Source organism: Lagenorhynchus albirostris, chromosome 1 (assembly GCF_949774975.1).
Source record: "Lagenorhynchus albirostris chromosome 1, mLagAlb1.1, whole genome shotgun sequence".
In the NCBI taxonomy this organism is placed as follows: domain Eukaryota; kingdom Metazoa; phylum Chordata; class Mammalia; order Artiodactyla; family Delphinidae; genus Lagenorhynchus; species Lagenorhynchus albirostris.
Window position 1 is genome coordinate 123055813 of NC_083095.1, and position 24744 is coordinate 123080556.

Here is a 24744-nt window from a genome sequence, read left to right on the forward strand (position 1 = left end):
GAGTCTTTGGAGGGTTAGTTATCATGGCCCCTTTCCCCTAAATACTTCAGTGTGTCTATCCTAAAAATAAGCATATTCCTTCATTAATCGTAGTGCAGTTATCAACTTCAGTAAATTTAACACCGATAGAATACTTACTGTTCATATTCTGATTTTGTCGTTAGACCCAATAATATCGTTTCATCACATGTTGCCTCCAGTGTAGGGTTGAATATTACATACATGTCTCTTCGAGTCTCCTTTAATCTGAAATGTTTCCACAGCCTTTATCTTTCATGATGTGGGTATTTTTGAAGACTACAGTCCTCCCCAGCTTTTTAATAGAATATTGTTCATTTGGGGTTGGTCTGCGGTTACTTCATAATTAGATCAAGGTTATAGAGTCTCAGCCAGAGAACTGCATAGGCAATACTAGGTCCTTCTCAGGGAATCACACCTGGAAACATAGCCTCCATGCGACTTTTACTGGTGATGCTTATTTGGATCACCCAGTCAAAGTGTCTGATTTTTCTGTTGTATGGTTACATATTTTTCTCCTGTAACTAATAAGCAATCTGGGAGACTTTGTATTAAAGACCATGCGCAAATATGTTGCACCACATCAAAATTTCCCCTTAGATCTAATCTCCATTGATGAGTCTTGCCTGAACAGGTGTTTCCTGTGATGGTTCAAAATGATTCCAGCTGTCATTTTAACCTCAGAGCCTGGTCCTGGTTGGGGTGATCCTGGGCCCTACCTTATGCCTGGGGCACCCCTAATACATCTCAGCAGGACCCCAGGGCTTTGCTGAGTGTTCTTTGGAAACCCCTGGGCCAGTAGACAGAGCTCCACTCAAGTCAAGCTGCTGGGAAGGTGTCAAGTCCCACCCAGGGACTTCAGTGAATCTCAGCCTCTCGGGGCCTCAGTTTCCTCACCCATAAGAGGGAGATTGCAGTGCCACCCGCTCCCCACGTGGGAAAGCACCACAGTGCTCCCCAAAGGCCGGCTCCCTTCCTTATCTGTGAGGGCTGCTGGAAAGGCCTGGTGGTCAACACAACAGGAAGCACCTGGCCCGGGCTTATTGACTGTTCTATGACTTTCGTATCCCTCCTGAATTCCCCTGCCACTGACCTGACGTGCGTCCACCATACCAAGTGGGTGGCCTGCAGAAGGTGGGCCATTTCACCTTATCGTTAAGGAGGAACCAAAGTAAGGGAGAGAAGTCCCTTTATCGACCGGGGCATACTCCCACCCTGGCCCAGGAACAAAGTCTCCTCCCGAGGGACGCCTTGAAGGGAGCAGCTGCTGGGAAGGTGTCAGTGGCCAGCCAGCCGCAAGACTGAGGAAGGATGTGGTGAGAACTTTCTTTCCTTCTGGCCCTAGGGGCTGGAGGCCTGTGCAGAGAAACGGAGCCTTTTTCTTTTGAATACGCGTCCCCGATATCTCAGTGGCCTGAAGTCCTGTGGGGTTTTGCAAAACACAGGTGGGACCCAGGACAGAGCGGGGGTTCTGGTGGGGAAGGGGACATCCAGATTGCCCCTCCCTCTGCCCCCACCTGAGCCTGGACCCCGGAAGCTCCCTGTGTCTTTCTGGAGCCACCATATTTTATGCCTTCCAAGCCCTGTGTTCCTGCCTCCCAGCCTCCCTGACCCCTACTCTCATGTCCCAGACATGAGGCAGGACTGTCAGAAAAGACCTCACGAACTCACTCAAGTGGAGGTTTCTGTGACGTTACGAGGAGGCTCTGTGGGGGGATGTGGAGGGTGGAGAGGCGATGGTGGAAATTCTGCCCTGTTGTCATAATTGTGTTTACAGGAACAAAGTTCCTGGGGGAAGCAGCAGGGTGTAAGTAGAAAAACATGACTTTAGATTTGGAGGCAGACATATCTAGATTCAAACCCCAGCCATGAATGAGTGACCTTAGGTAAAATGTGCCTCAGTTTTTCCTGTCTGTCAAATGGGCTAATTCTCCCTTCTTCACAGGATTGTTGTGGAACGCTTAGCCCATGGTCTGCCTCACAGAAGATGAGGTTAGTAAACCCCAGCCACCCGGCCTCACAGAGCACCTACTACTTGGCAGGCCTGTTTTGGTCTCTCGCTGTCACCAGTGGTCTCATGAGGAAGAGGTATTTCTGTTCACTCCTTTGACAGCTTAGGAAACTGAGGCTTAAACAACGTGCCTAGGAGGCCACAGGTTAGTGTTGGGACCTGGGATTTGACCCTCTGGGTTCCTGACCTGGGCTGACACTCGACTGCTTCCTGTTTCTTCTCTGGAGAGTCTCTGACTTCAGATGGACACTCAGCCCAGGGGAATTCGGGCTGACTTGGGGCTTGGGGCATCCCCACCTTTCCCGAAGGACACCCGGAGGCTGGCCTGGCTCTCCACCAGCCAGCCAGGGCCCCAGGGAGAGGCTCGGGAGGCCCTTCCCTTATAAGGACAACAACTCGGCAGTGATGAAACTTCTCGGCCTCCCGGCTGGGTGGGCGGGGGAAGGGAAACGACAGGCTCCAACGGCTACGGCTGAGAGCCTGAGCCTCCACAGGAACTCGCCCACGAGCCTCCCCTCTCCCCTTCCTGTCGGCTCTGAGTGGGGCTTTCCAGAGGGTCCCACTGGCAGGAGTGGGGAGGAGAAGCCAGGGCCTGGGACGTCAGAGTGGGTGGTGACCCATGGAGGGAAGATGAGTAAACAGGCCAAGAGAGGGGACAGGACTCTTGCAGACCCTGCAGGAAGCATGCAGTCTGGACTCCAAGCTGTAGGCCTATCTAGCCCAGCCCAGCCCTCAAGCTGGTCAGGCAGGGCGGGAGAGAGAGAGTTGGGAGGAGGCAGGAGGAGGCCCTTGGGCAAGTGTCTTTCTCCCTTCTCCCTCTAAGGTCAAGTCCTAAAGCGGAGGAGAGCTGGGTGGGGGCTAGGCAGCCTGCAACAGGACCCTACCCTCCTCCTTCCTTAGCTGTGGCCCAACAAAACCTACCAGCCCCCGGTCCATCTGAGAAACTAATTGAGGAATCACAGGATATCAGGGCTGATAAGGATCTCTGAGAGCATCGAGTACCTCCTGCTGGTTTTAGAGTGGAGGAAGTAACAGCTCTGAGGGAGGACCTGAACTTGCCCATCTGTTTTGTTAAAAAAAAAATTATTTGGGGGTGCTTTTTCTTGGTTTCCTATTTAAAGTTCCTTTTCAACAAATCCCAACTTGTTAGTTGAAGAAAAGGACAAAGGGCTTTTTCCACACCCAGGTCTGGTTAGCTCTGGTGATTGGGGCTTCCTTGGAGACCCTCGGGTTGGCAGTGGGGGTAAGGCCAGATCCTAAGGGGGAATCAAGTGTAGCAGATGGAGAATCCGTCTCTGACACGGCTGTGCACAAGCTGTGTGACCTGAAGCAGCTGCTCAACCTCTCTGAATCTCAGTCTCATCTCTCCCAGCAGCGTGATCTTGAGGATAAAATGAGGTAATTTTGATAAAGCATCTAGCTCAGAGGCTGGCACAGAGTAAGGGCTTAGTAAATGGGTAACAGTACTGTGTGTCGGACACCCACGCCTTGCCAACATTACATTAGGTCCTGTGGATTCCAAGTACGACAAAATGAGACAGACATCCTGACTCAGCAAACACAGTGGGATCAGCCCCGAGTTAGAGGGGCGAGTTCTGCAGCAGCATAGAGGAGAGATCAACAGGCTGCTTTTGCTGAGGGAATCAGGCAAGGCCTCATGGAGGAGGTGACCTTTGCCTGGGCCTTGAAGGAGGAGTAAGAGGTTACCGAACAGGAGCTGGGGAGAGTATTTGAGAGAGGGAACAGCATGTGCAGAAACAGAGAATCACAGCATATTCCTGGAACTGGGCAAATTCTGTGTAGTATCCTGTAGTAGGAGGTGCTGAGGGAAGGGTGAGGGGATGGGAAATGAGGTGGCAGAAGGCAGGGGATCATGATGTTCCCCAGAAAATTTGGACCAAAGGGAGTCATGGGAGGGTTTTAAAGAAGGCAGGGACAGGCTGCAGGGTGAGGACTGGAGGCAGGGAGACCAGTCAGGAGGTGGTTGTGATGGACCAGTTGTGGAGTGGTGAGAGCCTGAGCTGGGACACTGACATTGGAGGTGGAGTGGAGGAATAGATCCTTTTTAGGAAGCAGAATAGGGGATTTTGGGTCTTGTGGATGTGAGAGATGGAGTGGGGGGAGGCGAATCAGAGATGCCTCACGGGGGTGCTGGGGGTATGGAGGTGCCCTTTCCTGAGATGGGGAGTATCCGGGGAGGGGCAGGTTGGGGAGAGAACAGCAGCTGTGCGGAGTAGTGCAGTGAACTACCAGAACTGGGCTGGGGCAAATCTGAAGGTCACAGACATGTAGACGGTGGGTGATTGAAGCTGCAAGGATAGCAGAGTTATATCTCATGTGTTACTCAGGATGAGATTTGACTGTGACTGACAAGAGGCCATGGCGTCAGGAGAGTTCATCAGAGGCTAAAATCGGCTCTGGGGAAGATAGACAAGATAGCAGTGACTCAAGTTCAGTCCTCCCATGTGAGAAGTCCGGCGGTAGAGCCCATCTCTACCACAACAGCTCCGTGGTCACCCAGGACCCAGCCTCCTTCTCTCTCACCATGTGTTCTGCCATCTTAGCACTTGCCAACAACTTCATGACCCATGAGTGGCCCAGCTCTGGTTATCATACTTGTATTCTACCCAGTGGGAATGGACAAGAGGTCATAAGGACACACACCTTCCCTTTAAAGACACTTCCTGGAAGTTGCACTTCTGCCTACCTCTCCTTGGCCAGATCTTGGTCACATGGCCACACATAACTGCAAGGGTGGTCTTGCACCTTGGTCTTTGACCCTGGTGGCTACGTGTCAGCTGAAAATCAAAAGTCTTATTACCAAAGAAGGGAAGAATGGATCTAGAGCAGTGGTTCTTAACTGGGGACCATGTAGTCCTCCAGGGGACATTTGGCAGAGGCTGGAGATATTTTTGTTTGTCACAACTGGGAGGGGTTTCCAGCAGGGGAGACCGGGGATGCTGCTAAACATACTACAAGGCACAGGACAGCCATCCACAATATCTGGCCCAAAATGTCAGTCGTGCTGAGGTTGAGAAACCCTGACCTCGGCAGACAATTTATAGTCCCATTGCCACAACCAGGAAAGTGAGTGCAGAGCGAGTGGTCAAGTCACTTGTGGGCCGGCAAGACACCTGTCCCCCGTAGGCCACATGTCAGGGGGGTTCAGGAGCTCAGATCTAGGCTCAAGGGTTTTGTCAGATTTGCCTCAGCTTGGAGGGGCTTCTGCCCTCTTACAAAAGCAAAGGGCCTTTGTTTGTTTGTTTCATTTGTGTATCTTTGTCTTATTCGTTTCTTGATGTTGGGCTCAGAAGTGCAGATTCCCAGGCTGGACTCTCAGGGAAGGGGCTTGTTTAAGCTATAGGTGTTTCTTTGCCCACCAGCTGCCATCCCCCGCCCCTGGCTGCTGGTGAGGGAAAAAGCCCCATAGTCTGGGCAGCCAGGGCCAGGCTTGGGCTCAGTCCCTCATTTACAGTGCGACATCATCAGGCCTCTTCCCCCAGTCTCCTAGCCACAAGCCAGGGCTGGGTGGCCCAGGAGAGGCCCTTGTGGCCCTGAATCTACAGAGACGCCAGGGCGGCTTTGCTGGTTTTGCCCACAGCCCCGGGCCGGGCCTTTCTGTGCTTCCTCCCTCCCAGGCAGCTTTCCAACAAAGTCAGCGTTTCTGGGCTCCTCCCACCTTCATTTCCTTCCCGGCCTGTGGCCTTGGGTCTGAAGGGAAGCAGGCCTGCCCAACTGCGGCCAGTGCCAGGTCGTGCTGGGCTTAGGCCTGTGGGTCCTCAGAGTCCCCAGGACACGATGTGGCCAAGAGTGTGCCTGCCTGTGGGTGGGGAGTGTGTGAACAGCTCTACCCCTGGGGAGGGCTAGAGAGAGAGATAGCCCCCAGGCCATTCTGAACTGCCTGGGGTCCCTGCTGTGGGTGAGCAAAGGTCTCCCCAGGCCAAACAGCCCCCCACTCTTCTCTGGCTATGCAAAGGCCTCCTGAAAGAAACTGACCTCAGAATCACCTGTTGGACCTGGGCCAGGGTCAGTCTCCACAGTGGGTCTGGGAGGCAGGCTATCTGCAAGCTCAGGAAGGGATAACTCTGGCCTCCCAACCTGTTTCTGGAGACCCAGAGGGACCCTGGAGATTTTCAGCACTTCCAAATATCCAAGTTCTTCAACAGGGCTAGGTGATGGATTGGATTGGTGGCACAGACCTTCCCGCCCTGTGACCTCTGACAAGTTGCCTAACCTCACTGATCTCAGTTTCTTCATCTGTTAAATGAGGAGAATAATGCCCCCCGAGTGTTATAAGCATTACCTAAGGTCAGGCAAGTGAACTGGACAGTGCCTGGCCCATGGGAGGTACTGAGGAAACAGCAGCTGTTCTTCTTGTCTTTGTATTAGTAGTATACTGTCTCTCAGGAGCCTTTTCTACCCTTTATCAGAAGGTCTCCTCAGAGCCACCACTGTGATCTTATCACACAGAAAGTCCGTGGTGGGAGGGATCTCAGTAACCTGCATTTTGCAGATGGAGAGACAGGGAAGGGACTTGCCCAAGGTCGCACAGGGAGCCTGCGGCAGGGTATCAACCGGCCTGGATTCACTGCAGCATTCTCCTCCCGCCCTCTCCAGGGCTCTCCACCCCCACTCAGGAAACAGGCCCAGTCCTTTCATTTGCACCATTGTTGGGAAGAGCCCCAGACACCGAAAGGCTGTTTTCCTTCTGTCCAGCGCAGCTCTGATGCCTGGAATCAGGAAGCAGGGTGATGGGAAGTGTCCTGTCTGACGTCCTCCTGCCAGGGGTGGGGGTGGGGTGGGGTGGGGGCGGGAGCTCAGTGGGCTGGGCTTCCTGAAATACAGCTGTGGCAGCAACTGCAGGAGTTGACATAACATTTAGCATTCATTAAAAAAAAAATCACTGTGGATCAAGAGGTCCCCGGTTCAGATCTGGGTCCCCCCTCCAAAAAACAAACAAACAAATATTGAGAATGGGGTGAGAAGGGAGGAGAGATGGGGTAGATGTAAGGAAACTAACTTTTCCAGCAGAGAATAACTAGAGTTATTCTAGAGTTGATAAATCAAGAAATAGAGGCACCAGGCATATTATTTGCAGTCGAGGAGAGAATTCATGAGAGTTAAAAATCATTACTAAGCCACTGCTGAAGTGATTACCTCTGGGCAGGAATTCTGGCGGTGGGAAAATTTAACTTCATTTGATATTTTGAGCACTATTTGGATTATTATTATCATTATTTGCCATATCTGTGTGTTACATCTTTTTTTTTAAATTAATTTATTTTTGGGTTTTGTTGCTGCGCGCGGGCTTTCTCTAGTTGTGACGAGTGGGGGCTACTCTTCATTGCGGTGTGTGGGCTTCTCACTGCGGTGGCTTCTCTTGTTGCGGAGCACGGGCTCTAGGCACACGGGCTTCAGTAGTTGTGGCATGCAGACTCAGTAGTTGTGGCACACGGGCTCTAGAGCTCGGTCTCAGTAGTTGTGGCACACGGGCTTAGTTGCTCTGCAGCACGTGGGATCTTCCCGGGCCATGGCTCGAACCTGTGTCCCCTGCATTGGCAGGCGGGTTCTTAACCACTGCGCCACCAGGGAAGCCCTGTGTGTTACATCTTTAATAAAATAGTTAATGCTGAGCTCAGATGCAGGCAGGGGCTGCTTGGGCAAAGCTGCCATGTGGCTTCTTTTGTCTCTGGCCTCCTTGGATGTGACCCCCCCTTCCGGAAGTCCTTGTTAGGAGGGAATTCTGTGTCACTAAGACTTCATCTGGGCCCTCCCTTCCTGTCCCCTCAAGATCTGTTAAGATTGGCTCTGGGGTTGGGCGGGGGGCGGGGCGGCGTGGGGAAGGAAAGTTGGCTGCAGAACTGGTCCACAAATGCAGCTAGAAAATTTAATCATCCCCATGGAAAAGATAAAAACCCCACCTCACACCATACACCAAAAATCAGCTCTAGATGGATCAAGAACTTAAAAGTTAAACATCAAAACCTTTAGAAAAAAATTTGGTGAATATCTTTCTGATGTGCTACTTCATTAAAATTAAGAACTTCTGCTCATCAAAAGACACCTTGAATAAAATGAAAGACAAGGCTACAGAGGGGGAGAAGATAATTATTTTATACAACCAACAAAGGATTAGTATTAAGAATATATAGAAAAAAACAGAACTCCTACAAATCAGTTAACAAAAAGATAAACAATACAACAGAAAAATGAACAAAAGATATGAATATGTGTGACTAGTAAGCATGAAGAGGTACTCAACCTCATTAGCATTTAGGGAAATGCAAACAAACCCCGTAATGAATTCCATTTACATCCATTTGGCTGGCCAAAGTTTGACAATACAAAGGTAGAAGAGGATATAGACAATGAGATCTCTTTTTTTTTTTTTTTTTTCCTGCGGTACGCGGGCCTCTCACTGTTGTGGCCTCTCCCGCTGCGGAGCACAGGCTCTGGACCCGCAGGCTCAGCAGCCATGGCTCACGGGCCCAGCCGCTCCGCGGCATGTGGGATCTTCCCGGACCGGGGCACAAACCCATGTCCCCGGCATCGGCAGGCGGACTCTCAACCACTGCGCCACCAGGGAAGCCCAATGAGATCTCTTAAACACAGCTATTGGGAATCTACATTGGCAGAACCACTTTAGAAAACAATTTGAGGGACCTCCCTGGCCGTCCAGTGGTTAAGACTCCGTACTTCCACTGCAGGCCGTCCAGTGGTTAAGACTCCGTACTTCCACTGCAGGGTTTGATCCCTGGTCAGGGAACTAAGATCCCACATGCCGCAAGGCATGGCCAAAAAAAAAAAAAAAGAAAAAGAAAGAAAAGAAAAGAAAAAAATTTGACATTTTCCTGTTAAGCTGACTATACATGTACCCAGCAGTAGTTTGAATTGTTATTCCCAAATGAGGAAACCGAGGCACAGAGTGGTTAAGTGACTTGCCCAAGGTTATAGCTAGTAAGTGTCAAAGCTGGGATTTCAACAAGACAGTCTAGCCCCAAAGAAGGAAGAGAGGGCATTGATGAAAATCTCCCAGACGCTGGGGAAATGCCAGCTGGCGCTGAGGTTTTCTGCGATCCCAGAGCGGAAAGCTAAATGAAATAGCTGGAAACAATACAATTGTAGACATGTGATTATAGTCTCACAGGGAGGTAAGGGGCCTTCCTGGGCTTTGGACCCTGCTTACAGGTGCCCGGCATTGTGAGTATAAGACGAGAAGCACTGTTCTCTCTTGCAGGAATCAGCCCAATGAGGAGATCAACACGTATGAGGCCTGGACAAGTGCCGTGCTGGGTGGCAGCATGGGGGCTGGCACCCTGGATGGCAGGGTGGGTGGCACGTCACCCTGCGACCCAACTGCAGGCATTTCTGTGTCTCACGCAGTGAACACATGAATCCTAGGAAGACCCTGCTGAGTTGGGGGTTATCGCAGCCCTTTTACTCACAGTGTGTGTAAGCTCAGAGATGGCCAGTGACCTGCCCACGGACACACAGTTTCGGCATGGCAGAGCAGGGTCTGGAATTCAGGCCTTCTGCTGCTAAACCCTGCATGATTCCCAGCAGGTCACCCTCCAGGCCCCCAAGCCAACAGATGCACTCCTCAGCTCCTGAGGTGCAGCACCTCTCCAGCTTCCCTCCTCAGAAACAGATGCTCCATCCTGCCGTCTCCCTCTGGGCTTGACAATGATTGAGACAAACTGGATGAATCACATCTAAAGCAGAAGCAAATCTTTATCGCCCCCAGCACCTACTTGGTCAATTTCCTGGGTTGGGTGTAGGGGGGGTTTATTTCTTCAGAGTTTTCAAACTCCCACTCAGATCCAAGACCAGACTCTGCCTAAAAGAGCATGTCTTGCTTGGGGTATGATTTAGGGGATGGGGTGGGACAATGTGGCAGGGCCCTCTAGCTAAATGGATCTTCACCCCTCCTGAAACACCACCACCGTCATTCCTCCAGAAGGACCCTGATAACTGAAACACATCAGACAGCTTGTCAGCCATGATGAGTCCCATATTACAGCTCTGAAAATGCTTTACAGTTTATGAAGTGATTTCACATCTAAAAATGTTCTTGGTCCTCATAACAGGTATGAAAGGTAGGGCAGCGATTTAAACACATCATGTAATAGATGAGGACATTGAACAAGGTTCAGAGAGGCAGAGGACTTCATAGCTAGCCAGAGCCAGGAGTTGAATGAAGGTCTTTAACTCCAAATTCCTCGTACCTCAGGTAACTGGAAGTTAGTTGCCTTAGAGCAGAGGGTGACGGGACACAGAACAGGTGGGTTTTGATAGGAAAGTGGAAGGGATGAAGGGAAAAGTTTCTGGAGAAGGGGCAGTTGGATGTCAGACCTTGGCTAGAAGGAAGAGCATGATCCCCAGGGCATTGACATTTCTGGCACGGGGAAGGGTGGCCTGGCCATGGGGGGAGGCTGAAAAGGAGGAGTGGGGCACGAACTCTAGGGAGTCAGAGCCTGTCGGCCTGGAGTCAGCCTCTGCTGTAGGCCTCCATCTGCCCTCTGGGCTCTGAGAACCTTCCAGCTCCGCCGCCACTGTCTGCTGCCTGATTCCCGGCCAAGTGTCTCGTGAGCCTGTCAGCAATGACCTGGTCACACTCGCTTGTGACTGTGTTCCTCATGTGACCGCAGATGAGTCAAGAGGGGAAGCAGGTGCCTAAGGGCTTCCGGGGAATTCCGGGATGCAGGCAGCTTGAGGCCCTGGGTGAGGGAGCCTCAGGGTGCCTCGGAGGCTGGGGCTCCCCAGGGCTGGTTGTGAAGCCACCCTCCTCCCAGGGTCGAGGGCCAGTCAAAATTTTCCCAGACCCAACGCAATTCTTCTCCTGCCAAGTGGCATCAGTGTGAGGAGGGGCACAAAGGCCCCTCTGGTGGAGGAAGGCCTGGCTCAGTGCCAGGCAGTCTGCGGGCATCTGGGGCACAACGTCTTGATGTAGCTCTGGGAGCTCCACTTTGTGGGTGAGCAAACAGAGGCTCTGTTTTCCCTAGAAGAACGAATGGAGTAACCTTAGCAGGAGCTCCAGGCCCTGGGCACAGATTCTCATTTATGGAGACCTACCTGTCAGGCACTTTATTTATTTGTAAAATTAATCAGGTTTTGAAAACTGCATTTGATACAATTACACATATGTGCTATAAAAGATAGAACTAGACCAGGAGTTCTTAATCTGGGGTCTGTGGGATCCCTAGAGATCAAAGGATAGAATTCAGGAGTCTGAAAATCGGGAAGAGAAAAAAAAATACATCTTTATTTTCATTGACCTCTACCTGAATTTTTTTTTTTTCCTCTTCAAAGATGTTGCAACAAACCACAGCAGTATTAGCAGGACCCATGATGGTGTCACTGACAGAATTACAGGTATTTTCAAATTACCTTTTTCAGATATTTCGAAATATGGTTTACATTCATCACTGTTTTAAAACTACAGTAGTTGTTAGACCTATTGCTAGATCTTGATATTTCATGCATTAATTAGGAAGCACCATCTACATCAAAAAAAAATTTTTCATGTTTGATCACTACATGTTCATATAGTTGGTTTCCTTCGTAGCCCTATGTTAGTTATTTTATGCATTTAAGAACATCATTCTGAGATGGGATCCACAGGCTTCACCATATGACAAAGGAAGTTATGGCACAAACACACAAGGGTACGAGCCCCTGATCTAGGCCTGCCCTGCAGTAGTTTGAGAGGATCCTGATTTTTAAAAAACTATTTTCCAGTTATATATGAAAGTTGAATGCTGATCTGTTTATTTTACTTACTCGAGTGAAATTCAACTCCCTGCCATCACCGGACGGTGAGCAACCCACAGCTCTCCAGGTGAACACTTCTAACAGCCTATTAGCAGCGAAATCTTTCCCCCAAACAGGCACTGACATTGTTTAACGTAACTGAAAAACAACCTTGAGTCGTCCGCATGTTTCTCTCATACTCACTGTAATTAGGCAATGTCCTAAGAGGAATGGTTAAGAATGGAGGTCTCATGGCTAGAAAAGAGGATGGCGGTGGCGGGCTGTCGGGGAGAGGACACAGAACAGCTGTCTTGCTTTCATGAAGGGCGGCCCTTACATTCCTGCAAGCAGCCCTAGAAGCCCACCAAGGACAGCCAAAATCAGGATGACCGGAGATCGTCCAGATAGTCTCTGTTTTCTCCTTGCTGCCCACTTCTCTCCCTCATTGCCCTCTCTCTCTGGGGTCCTGGTTCCTCACGCTGGCTCCCCTTCCTCTTAACAAAATGTGCTCTGGGAGACAGGTCCTGAGAGAGAAGGGCTGTGGGGTGGATGGAGTGACCCACCCAACAGAGGGGCTGGTGGCCAGGGCATTGCAGAACCCGTCACCACACTTCCCTGAGTCTTGTGTTCCTCAGCTGTAAAATAGGCATAATGATATCTGCTCTTTTGGGCATGGACTAAATAAGATGCTAAGTGAGAAAACATTTATGGTACACGGTCACAATGATCATCCACTCACTCACAGTAAGGTATAGGCGGCTAAAGCTTCAAGGACGGCTATTCTCAATGCGCTTGGTACTGAAATTGGGCATGGAGTTAGGTGGAAGGAACCACCTTCTTCTCTAATGGTGAGCTCTCCCTTCACAGGGATGGGGGAAACAGCACAGGTTCAGAATCACATCGAATCCTGGCTCTTCCCTGACCTATGTCTGACCTTGGGCAAGATGATTTCACTTCTCTGAGACTCAGTTTATCACCTATTAAGTGGAGATAATAACAGGATCAACCCCAGTGTTGTGAAGGTTCCATAAAATCCTGTGTCAAGAGCACTGGGCCCAGAGCTCTGGGGAAAACACCTGAAAACTGTTTCTTGATGAATATGATCTTGATCATTCAGGATTCAAATCCTAGGTGGGTGAATAGGCTGTGAGTCATTAAGGCAGGCTGGGCCCACCTGGGGGCTAGTGCGGTGAGGAGGTCGAAAGAAGATGGAGTCCCTCCCCCACCGCCACCATGGGGCTTCCTACTGACACAGTAGGGAAGATGCTGCCCAGAGGTTCCTCTGTGTCAGGCGTTGGAGTGAGCTCACTCAACCTCCTTGATGGCCAGCCCCTGTGGAGCTGACCCCAGACTGCCGGGTCAGCCAGCCAGGCCCTTGCCGGGCTCTGCATCCTCCCTCAGTCCCCTGGGTCCAGGCAGCTGGCGAGGGGCCAGGCCTGATGCTCAGCTGCTTGGAACTGGCTTCTAGGCCAGGCCTGGAGACCCATGAGGAAGGGCCCAGGAGTGGAGCTGCCTCCTTGGGGAGGCGCAGAGTCTCCCTCCTGCCTGGATGGCTTCTCAGAAAATGAGCAAAGGGTCATACCACTGTGGTCCAGTGGTAAAGAATCCGCCTTCCAATGCAGGGGATGCGGGTTCGATCCCTGGTCAGGCAACTAAGATCCCACATGCGGCGAGGCAACTAAGCCCGTGTGCTGCAACTACTGAGCCTGCGTGCCTCAATGAGAGAGAGAGAGAACCTGCATGCCACAACTAGAGAGAAGCCTGCATGCCGCAATGAAAGATCCCGCATGCTGCAATGAAGACCCAACACAGCCAAAAATAAAAAAATTTAATTAAAAAAAAGAAAAATTATTAAAAAATAATAAAGAAAATGAGCAAAGCTGAAACTGGTAGGGACATAGGCGAGTAGGAACCAGGACCCAAAATGAGCTAAAACCGAGAGAGGAAGGGGGCACCCACACAGGGCAGGCTGAGTGGAGAGCTCCCCTGAGTTGACACTAGCGCCCAGGGGCTGCATCTCACTCTTCTGAGCCTCCACAGGCTCCCCTTCCTCCCGCCCACCTCCCTCCGCAGCAGCTCAGCCTGCTCTCCTCTGTCTCACCTCCCCCAGGGCCTGCATGACCTAGGATGAACTGCCCCCCTCACACACACCAGAGCCTGAGCTGCATGGCCAGGACGGACAGGTGGACAGGGTGGGAGTGGAGCACACACTCAGGAGTCACCCTGTTGTTTGCCAATAGAGGCCCGTATTCACTGCCTCCAACCAAGAGATTTCAAGGATTGTTTCTAAAGCTTCAGCCATTCATGCAACACTTTCCAGAGTTTTGCTACCTAAACTATTATCCATTTAATATTTCTCAACTTTCAAAACGTAGCCTAGTCCCAAGCAATAATGTCTGTGAATTCACGAGTATGACAGCTGATTTATTTTTTCCTGATTTATATTTCGATCAATACATTGGTTTTGTTTCATTTTGTTTTTGTTTTTTTAATTTGGCCACACCACATGGTTTGCAGGATCTTAGTTCCCGACCAGGGATTGAACCCACGCCCTCGGCAGTGAAAGCACACACTCTTAACCACTGGACTGCCAGGGAATCCTGGGATCAATATATTGTTAAAAAAAAACAAAAACAGTTCACCCACATATCATCTAAACTCACTTTATGGATGGTGTTTTTAAATTCACCTTGTGATCTGTGTGTGGGAACTTGTTAGTGGAAAGACAAAGAAAGATTTTGGGGTCATACCACATAGGTCCTAGTTGTGTGAGCTTGGGAAAGTCACTTAACCTTTCTGGGCTTCAGTTTCCTCAGCTGTAAAATGGGCACAGGTGTGAGTACTGAGCATGGAGCCCAGCCATGGTAGCTTTCCTCCTCCTCCTGGAATCTTGCCCCCTTCCCTGCAGGATAACTTAGGCAGGAAGCCTGGTCTCTCCAGCCCTCTTCCTAACCATGAGGAGCTACTGCATTCCAGGGAATCCTATACTCTAAAGGCATGCTGGGAGGAGGTGAGTGTTCTTTTGGCACCTGTCCTGGAGAATCCCTGGGGAAGTGCTTCCTGGCATCTATCCTAAGTACCCATGCTACCATGTCAGCTCCTGTTCTTGCGTTCCACCCTCAGTGGAAATGAGAATTTGTTAGGTACACTCCTTCATTGAGGGGCAGCCTGATGATGTGGAAAGGCATGTGGGAAGCTGGGTGCAATCCTGGCACCGCCACTGTCTCACTGTGTGTTTTCTCATCTGTAAAATGTGGGGGGCCAGCTTTGACTGTGAACCTGGCCTCTCCTCCACTTACCCTCCCCCACTGCAGATGGGGTGCGTGGAAGGGGCAGGGACTCCTGCTCTTTTCTACAGAGGAACTAATTTGTTTCTCTTCTGGTTGAGGATGTGGGAACCGGGAGGGAGCAGGTCAGGGTGGGGATGGGAGTGGAGAGGAAGTTGCTGATGAGTGTGGGAGACTGGCTGCCACTAGCCCTTCCCCACTGGAAACATCCTCCCTCTCCCCTCCCCCATACAGCCACAGGGTCTAGCCTAGGTTTCCAACAATGGTCTGGGAAAGGTCAGATCAATGTGAGGTCAGGGGCATGCCTGGTGGGGTTTCGGACTGTGCATGGTGTCTCCATCTGAAGAGTGTACTCTGGATACTAATCTGTCTCCATAAATGAGGGGGTGGGAGGGTTCAGAGATCACCTAGCCTAAATCCCCCATCCTGCTTTTACAGAAAGGGAAACTGAGGCCCAGAGAGGTGTTGTTTGGGGTCATACAATGACTTGGCAGCAGAATCCTGCCCTCTGCTCCCATCCTTCCTGCCCTTCCCACCTCTCCTCCCCTCCCCGAGCTCTAATGACACTCTCAGGGAGATTTGGGGCTTCTATAAAAGATGCTCTAATTGATTCTTAACAGGAAGTGTGGGCTTTTTTTGCTCTGAGTTGACAACCACAGCGGCTACACACACATACAGATAAGCACATATGCCCCCGCATACACCCACCCCGAAGTTTTACACGGTTGCGTGCACACACACAGAGCCACCTGCTTGTACTTGTTTGGCGTTTAGGCACATAGATGAGACACATCTGTGTACTTCTCTCCCTGATGCCAGGAAATGCCCAATCAGAGGCTCTCACCTGGTGCGCTGTGACCTGCCTTTTGTTTCTGTAGTGGAGGGTGGGTTTGAAGGGGTAGAAGTGAAACAAGGGGATCGGGCAGGGCTTTAATGGGTAGCAAAGGCCCCCATGACCCAGGCTGGGCCCCAGGGCTGATGCCCGTCAGTCCTGGGCATGGAGGGGCTGCTCATTCACAGGGCAGACTGACAGGGAAACCACCAATGTGTCTTGGGGAGTGTCAGTAAGGCCGAAGAGTGGGGGCCCCCAAGAGGTTAACCGACTTGCCCACAATAGCCCAGCATGGAAATGGCAAAGCTTAGATTTGAACCCGGTCTGTTTGACCAAGAGCCCAGGCTCCTGGTTCCACAGGCACACCTTTTTTCATTCCAAAGAGGCTGATGCACAGAACTTCTCATGGACAAAATAAAGGAAACAGTATCATTGGGTGTCTAAGTGGGGTTGAGGGAGGCTTCATAGATGAGTTGGCATTTGAAGCTGCTTCAAGAATGAATGACAGGGGGCTGCCCTGGTGGCACAGTGGTTAAGAATCCGCCTGCCAATGCAGGGGACACAGGTTCGAGCCCTGGTCTGGGAAGATCCCACATGCCGCGGAGCAACTAAGCCCTTGCGCCACAACTACTGAGCCTGAGCTCTAGAGCCCGCGAGCCACAACTACTGAAGCCCACGCGCCAAGAGCCCGTGATTGGCAACAAAGAGAAGCCACTGCAATGAGAAGCCCGCTCATTGCAACGAAGAGTAGCCCCTGCTCGCCGCAACTAGAGCAAGCCCGCGTGCAGCAACAAAGACCCAATGCAGCCAAAAATAAATAAATTAAAAAAAAAAAGAATGAATGAGATTATTAGATGAGTGGAAGGGACAGGGAAGGGCATTCCTGGCAGAGGGAACAGCATGAGCAAAGGCAGTGCAAGAAGGTACAAGGGACAGGGCAGGGCACAGTAACAGTGGATCAGGGGGCAACTGGCCCAAGAGGTGTGTGATCAGAGCTCTGGTTTGGAGCTAGAGGATTGATGTGCAGGTCGGAGGGGTTGGAAGAACCTTGGGTGCCAGGCAAAGGCATTTGGGTGTCAGGATATCCTGGCAGGTGCTTAAAAAAGGGTGTGCCTCCTGTGTTCCAGAGGCTCACTCTGACTCCAGGATGAAGGATGGTAGTGAGTGGCTGCAAGGAGGAGAGGCTGAGGAAGAAAGTGTCCAAGCAGAGGTTGTGGGGCTAGAACCAGGCCTGGGACAGTGGGATGGAGAGGAGGGTGGGTGGGAGAAGAGAGACAGCCTGAGAATAGATAGGGGAAGGGAGGATTATGAAGCCACCAGGCAGAGGTCCTGAGACCACCGAGTGCCCACCTCCACCCCAGTCCAGGCCACTGGGTGCAGGCTGGAAGTTCTCAGAGAAAATCGTACCTCTGCCCAGACTCCCTGACCTTTCCAGTTTCTACCCACCTCCTCTACTTCCCCGGGGGGAAGCAGCAGGGACCCCACCTGCAGGCAGAGCAGGATTTTCTCCTTTCTCTCCTTTCTCTCTAAGGAGAAATACTCAAAATTTCTCTGCAGAAAACGAACAAACAAACAGAACAAAAATTTCTCTGCAGAGCTGGAGGGACAACACTAGCTCCCACCACTGGGTACAGACACGGGCTCCACCAGCAGTGAACGAGGGAACCTGCCCCTACAAATGGCTGCTGGTGCCTCTGGGAAGTCAAGTGGGGCTCCCGTTGTTATGGCTCTGATTGCTGTGATGGATCTGTACAGTTACCGATTCACAATACCCGGTCTGGGGTGGTTGTGCTGATTGGCCAAGCCTGGTCACATGCCCAGCCTTAGCTGCAAGGGAGGCTGGGAAAGGGAGTATCTGGCATACTTAGCCTCAGGAATGGAAGCTGGGTTCTTCCTCATGCGTGAAGAACACCCCACACAAAGGAAGGGGTTTCAGATGCTGGGTGGCCAACACGAATGACGAATGTCCAATATGCTACCTTATGGGGATGTTGGTGAGAATTAAATGAAATTCCATGTAGAAGTGTTTAGCAAAGCATCTGGTGTAAAGAACATGCTTGGTAAATGTTAGTTCTCACTCTATTACACTGTAAGCTCCATGGGGGGCAGGAGCTGGACCTCGTTTTTGCTTTCTACTGTGTCCCTAGAGCCTAGCATGGTGCCTGGCATGTAGCAGGAGCTTGACAAATGTTTGTTGCATGAATGTCTTGCTCCTTGAAGGTGTGCCCTGTCCAGCCTTTCTCTCCTACCCTTTTTCTCTTTGCTCTGACCGTGACCACAGCATTTTCCAAGGAGGAGGCACATGCCAGAGCAGAAAGAGCACTGTAGCAGAGTCAGGGACCCACAATCGGCTCACTGTGTGAGGCAAGTCACCATCCCTCCCTTGGTCTGGGTTTCCACACCTGCAAGATGGGTACAGCAACCTTAGTTGCTGTGCCCCGTATCTCTGGTGTGAGAGACAAATGAGAAAATGTGAGAGGTTGATTGCAAAGCCACAAAAAGCCTTCTGCACCAAAGCTGGGGAGGAAGCTGCTGCTCAAGCCATTTACACAGAAGTGTTAAGACCCCGCCCCAGAGGATCTGCCTTTTGAATAGGGGCCAGGGGAATGTGTGTGGGGAAATGGCCTTCCTCTTCCTTCAGTGGAAAGGCCTGGTGCTCATGCATCTGTGAACTGAAGCTATTTTTATGTAGCGCAACTGTGATTATGACAGGGCCTCTTCCGGAAGGGGAAGGGTGGGGAGTAGACCTGATTCATCAGTGGGGCTGCACAGCTGACACAAGTCTGCCATGAAAATCAGCCCTAACCCCAAAAATGACCCTGCCCTTTGCCTTCCTCGGGGAGAGGTGCCAAAGAGCGCCGTGCGGTGGACAACCTGCTCCAGGAAGGACTAGGTCAGTCATTGGGCTCAGAGCCTGTCAATCATTGTTGATCTTCCAGTGAGCTGTGGGCCGGCGGTATCCCTGGGCAGGAACCTGAGGACCCACTGAAAAGAGCTGGTAGAACAATGAAACGTGCCTGACACATCCTTCCTGCCCACTGCGGGCTAGGCCGGCTGGGCTTGAAGTTTCACGTAGGGTTTATTGGGCACCGATTGTGTGTCCGCACTGTGCTTAGGGGCGTTACAGCTCCTTTTCTTGAATTCTTCCAACACCCTCCCCCTTAGGTAGAGGTGACTTGCCTCCATTTTATAGATAATGGCGCGGAGGCTCCGTGAGGGTGTGACTGACTCAGCTCCACAGCACTCCTGACTGTGAGTCCTGGGTTGAGGGAGCCAACAGGAAGGGTGATTATTTTCTTTACTGGAAGGACAGGGAAAGGCTTCCCAGAGAGGGTGACATTTGAGCCTGGCCCTAAACAATGAGCAGGATTTAGCTCTCCTGGGGGGGGGGGTGGGGCAGGGAGAGGGGAGAAGGAAAGGCATGTGACGTAGAGGGACAGGGCATGGACAAAGGCATGGAGGTGTGACAGTGCATGGCTTGTTTGGGTGTGCCAGGTAACTCTTCGTGGCTGGGGAGCGGCAGGGACGGAGGGGAGGGCCTCGCATGCCAGGCTAAAGGCTCTTTGGGTTTCCTGCCGAGCTGTGAAGGCACAAGGCATCCTCTCAGCAGTGTGGTCATGCAGAGAGGGGAGGGGAGCTCACACTGGGGGAGCCCACACCGGGAGGAAGGCGGGAGGCTGTCAGGCCCAGAGGAAGCCGGGTAAATTTCCTGCCCTGGAGCCTGAGCTCAGGCAGTGGTGGGCCTGTGCCTTGCAGGGCTGGCTGTCCCTCCATCAGAGCCTTGGAGCCTGGCTCCGCTGTGTCCCCCAGGGCTCCTTTCCTCTGCCGTTCTCTGAGTGCCTTCTCTGTGCCGGCGCCTTTGCATACAGTATTCCCTTTAATCCTCACAGCCACCTGCAAGGTGAGTATCACCCCCATTTCGTGGGGGAGGAAACAGGTGTAGAGAGGTTAGGGGACTTGACCCAGATCACACAGCTTCTCTGGGTGACCTCATGGGGCCTCCACCATCATCCTTCAACAAAAGGATCCTCTCTGAGCCCTGCTTTCAGTCAGGGCAATGACAGCCTTCTTCCTTCAGTGAAAAGGGGGCTCTGAGGCCAACCTAACTGTAACTCATCTGCCTCCCAGGCACCCGCAGTGCAGACTCAGATGTTCAATCCAGAGAGCCCCTTAGAGATCATTTTGTCCATTCTGCATATTACAGATGGGGTAACTGAGGCCCAGAAAGGAAGAGACTTGCTTGGAGTCCCACAAATGGCCCTAGAGGTGACTGGCCAGCCTCTTTTGAACAAGAGTCTCTCACTGGGGCTCTAGCCCAGCTGAGAAGTTGAGCAATGAGGGACAAGTGGGTTAGAGCGCAGACCTGGTGGGGGGTGGTGGCTTGTGGGACAGGGGATGGCTTGGGGCTTCTTGGAGATCAGAGCCCAAATGCAATCAGCCCCTTCATCCCACTCGGCTCACTTCAGACAGATGCCCCCTCTCGGGAACTTTACTGCCATCTGCCTGAAAAGTGTGCCAATAACTGAAAATTTTGGTGACTTTGACGTGACTGCGTCCCCTAGAGTTGCGCAGTGCACAATTTGTACTACTGTGAGTGGCTGCCCAGCCCTGAAAATGGAGTGAGTTATCTGGCAGCTCTTCCCACTTCTCTATCCCCTCTATCCCCTCTCTTCTTTCCCTTACCCCTTCCCACAGAGCCAGGGAGCAGGGGGCCATGTCCCACCACGGTGGGAGAGGGAAGGAAGGACAGAGACAAGGGAGGAGGAAGGAGAGTAAGGCGGGCAGCAGAGGGAAAGGGTAGGACTCATTTCTGCTCTCAGAAACTGAAACCAAAAGTCCTGGCAGGAGTCAATGTGAACGGCAGATCTGCAGCAAGATGCTAAGATTGCAAAGTGGCACTGAAAGAGCACAGCCTTCATAGCTGACTGGTCAGAGACTCCCTAGCTGCAACCTTGGTGTCACCTAGACCAGACCTTGCCCTTCATGCTGACAAGAAGTGTGCAAGGCCAGAGGCTCTTTTCTCTGAGGATTCAAAAGGCCCCTCCAGACATTACGGTGCCTAGCACGGGGGTTAGGATCTTTGCTGAAAGGGGGAAGGGGCACTCCTCAAGCCATGGAGTCACCTAATGCCCCAAGACTGGGTGACCCTTAGCCTTGGCTGGTGTTAGTGTCTGTGTCTGTGCACACATCCATGAAGCGGGGGCAGCTGGCATCTCTGTGCCTGGAATAATGGCGACTCTATTTCCCCAAGTCGAACTCAGGACATGTGAAGTCACATGGATTTTTGTGACCCATCTAGCCGTGAGAGGTTATTTAGATGCCACAATATTGGATTCTTTGGGGCTCTTGATGCTTTATTCCAATAGTGGGATGGAATATTTGAAACTTGGATTGTCTTTAAAAATTCAGATTGTATGTTTACCATTTCTTAGGACCTTTGTGATTCAATGAGCCAGTCCTGTATCAGGGACCCAGGTGTCACCCCTCCACAGAGGTTTCTGGATCCTTTATGTAGGATACTGTTCCCAGAGTGCTGTGGCTCTTGGCTTCAGAATGGGCAGCCTCTTGTGGGCTTGTGTTTAATTAATCTTTGTATCTCCCATTATGACAGGAGCCTCCCCTCCCCTGGGGGGTTCTCAGAGTGTAAGCTCCTGGCTTCTCCATTTGTGAGCTGACACCTGCTCTGTGCTGGCCGTATAGAGTCAGGGAAGAAGGGGACAAGTGCAGGGGTGGGCACAGGGGAATCGGACTCCACCATTTCCCAGCTCTGTGGCCTTGGACAAGTTCCATTCCTCTCTGAGCCTCAGTTTCTTCACCTGGAGATGGGGACAACTTAAACAGCTGACTTTTCTTGAGTACATGCTATGGGTCAGGCACTGTGTTAGGCATATTATATGTAGTGACTTATTCAGAAAGTACTTACAAGGGCTTCCAATGTGCAGGGGACACCACGAGGTCAGCTGAGGAAGTGGGGGCTTGGAGAAGTTAGGTGACTCCCCAGGGTCAAGTGCAGGTGAGTGGCAGAGCTTGTGCCCCAGAACCCACTTTTCTAACCAACCCTCTGTACTAGATGGACCCCAGAGGGCCTGTGAGGATAGGCTTGCAGAGAGCTCAGCACGGAGCCGGCCCAGGGAAAGCGCGGAAGGGTGGTGCTGTTATCTGTGGAGCCCAGGCCCGGCTGTCCCAGAAGGTGCTCAGCCTGACTTCATGGGCTGGGGCAGGGCTTGACCCAGCCAGGTGACCCCGCGGGATGCTGTGGGAGGAGGTCCTCCAAGCCAGGATTTGGAAAAACCATGGCCAGCAGGAGGGGCAAAGGCTCAGGGCCCTGAGGAAGGGAGTTGGGCCACCCCTGAGCAGGACCTTTACTCTCCCCTCGCCTTGGATGCCCCCACTGAGGGCTGGAGCCCGAGAGGAAGCCAGCCGAGTGAGTGATGGAAGAAGGAGCAGGTCACATTCAGTGCTGGCTGACCCCCAGAACCCAGGTTGAAGAGCGTGGGTCCCTTAGAGGATAATTGGGCACTCAGCAGTGAATTTAAGAATGTGCACCGCATGGCTCAATGCAGCATTTGCACACCTGAGTGCATACCTAATAGAACTCTTACACACGCATACCAAGAGACACACACAAAGAAGCATTTCTCCTTAACAGCAAAATCAAGGGAATAACCTGTGTGTGTACAAGTAGAGAAATGGATAAAAACATGCATATGTTAGGCCATGATCTCAGGATGGAGCATGATAAAGCAGAGAAACTGTGGATACATCTCAAAAATATAATGCCGCAAGAAGTAAAATGATCTATCTAGACATCATCTTTTAATGTGTGGCAGTTAAAACGTACACCAAAAATAATACTCTTGGATTGTTTGTGAATGCGTTCCTCTATGTGTAAAATGGAATAAAATGATAAATACTAAATGTCTGGTATTGGTTGCCTCTGGAGTTGGAAGAAGAATAGGAATGTAGATGTTGGTAAAAGGAAAGGTTAGTCATATCTATAATAGCCAGAGGGTATAATAATAATAATCTCTTTAGATTAAAAAAATCTAGAAGCAAATATGAAGAAATGTCAACCATTATTAACTCTAGGTCTTGGATATATTATTGTTTGTAATTCTGTATACATTATCTTCCTCAAAAAATAAAAATAGTACCTTCTCTACATTAAAAAAAAAAAGAGCATGGGTCTGGGAGTGCCCCAGAAAGCAGGTCACTGATATGGCAACTCAGTCAGCTCACTCACTGGGGCTGCTTCTGGGGATCTGGCTTAGCTTCCCTTCCCAGCGCCCCAGGGGCTGAATCCACGGCTGACCCTGAACCAGGGACATACAGAGAGATGGCCCTGAGCAGAGGGGGCTGCGTCTTGCTCGAGGACCCCTCCTGGCCAAGGCTGGCAGACCTCTAGGCCTGCCAGAGAGGAGATGGGTCTGCAGTGTACAGCCCCAGGGACTGGAGACACGCACGCAAGCATGCACGCACACCTGCAGCACTCAGAGGCCCAGGCTGGGTGGATGCAGAGAAGCCACAAGAAATCTAGTAGCCCTGCTAAATCCAACAGGCCAGAATCCTTGGAGCACCCTTGCCTCCGTTGTCTCACACCCCACATCCAGTCGTTAGCAAACCCTGTTGGCTCATTCCTTCCCCACTGCCAACTGAGCCACCATTGTCTCTCCCCTGGGACTCTGCAATAGCCCCCTCACTGGCCTCCCTGTTTCCACCCTTGGCCTCCATAATCTGTTCTCAACACAGTAGCCAGAGTGATAACATTAAAGATCATATCACTCCTCAGACTGAAGCCCTCAATAGCCCCCTTTCCCAACACATGTCGCTTCGATACCACTTCCTACTGCTCCCCTCACTCTGCTCCGGCCACTCTGGCCTTTCTTCAAAAAAAAGTCAAGCATACCATCCCATCTCCAGTCCTTTGCATGGGCAGTTCCCTCTGCCTAGGACACTCTTCCCTTGGATATCAGCATGGCTTGATACTCAGCCTGCTCAAATGTCACTGTATTTCTCAGTGTTTCAGCAGAATACAGCACTTAAGTTAGGATTACTTGAGGACTATCTGCAGAAGTGTGGATGGGATGTAAGGAAACCCCAAGGGAGAGTGCAGTGCAGCGTGGGGCACCTTTGCTACTCCTTGGCCTGAGCGGGAGGGAAAGCAGTGGCTGCTAGAATCGGAAAGGAGAGCTTGGGGGCAAGGGCCACCTGGCCAGAGCTGTGACCCCTCAGGGAAGGGCCCTCCTCTCCTCTCCTTCCTGCCTCCCCTGCACAGGCTGAATCCGGCTGGAGGGCAAATGCACGTTCCCCAGTAACCTCTGTTCCTCTGCCCTCAACTCCCAAGTCCTCTTACTTGGCCCTGTTTTCTTCCAGGGTACTTCTCCTAACATATTTACATTCTCACTCTGGTTATTTTTATTGTCTGTAAGCTCCAGGAGGGCAGGAATTTTGATAGCTTTTATTCTCTACTGTATCCCAAGAACACTGACTGGCACATAGTGGGCATCAATAAATAATCCCTGAATAAATGAATGCCCACTCAGTCTCCCTAGGCACCTGGGGGAAGGCCTTTGGGTCCCTTGGGCCCTGCCTGGTGAAGGAGTGGGTGGAGAACGCTATTGTCTGGGGCTCCGGATCAGCCGGCGGAGCCTGACTGGGTTGGGAGGCAAGCCTGAAGGCCTGTGTTCAGAGCAGCCTCCCCTATCTCTGGTTCCCAGAGCAGATCCCTGCCTCTCCCCAAGGTTGTGATGTTGAGACCAGAGGATTGTCGTTGGCAAAGGCATTACTGTGTTTGATCTCCTGAACAAGGCACCACTCTGTGAAATCTCCCACCTTGTGAATCAGCT

The 24744-nt window shown here is 51.5% G+C and overlaps 1 protein-coding gene across 1 annotated transcript in view; it reads left to right on the top strand.

Annotated features, from left to right (window-relative positions):
* Positions 1 to 2137: 2137 nt before the first annotated feature.
* Positions 2138 to 24744, top strand: part of ANKDD1A (ankyrin repeat and death domain containing 1A) — an 80783-nt gene continuing 58176 nt past the window's right edge. Inside the window, 2 exon segments of the mRNA XM_060151848.1 lie at positions 2138 to 2174; positions 11339 to 11401. The gene's annotated coding sequence lies outside the window, so the exon portion shown is untranslated.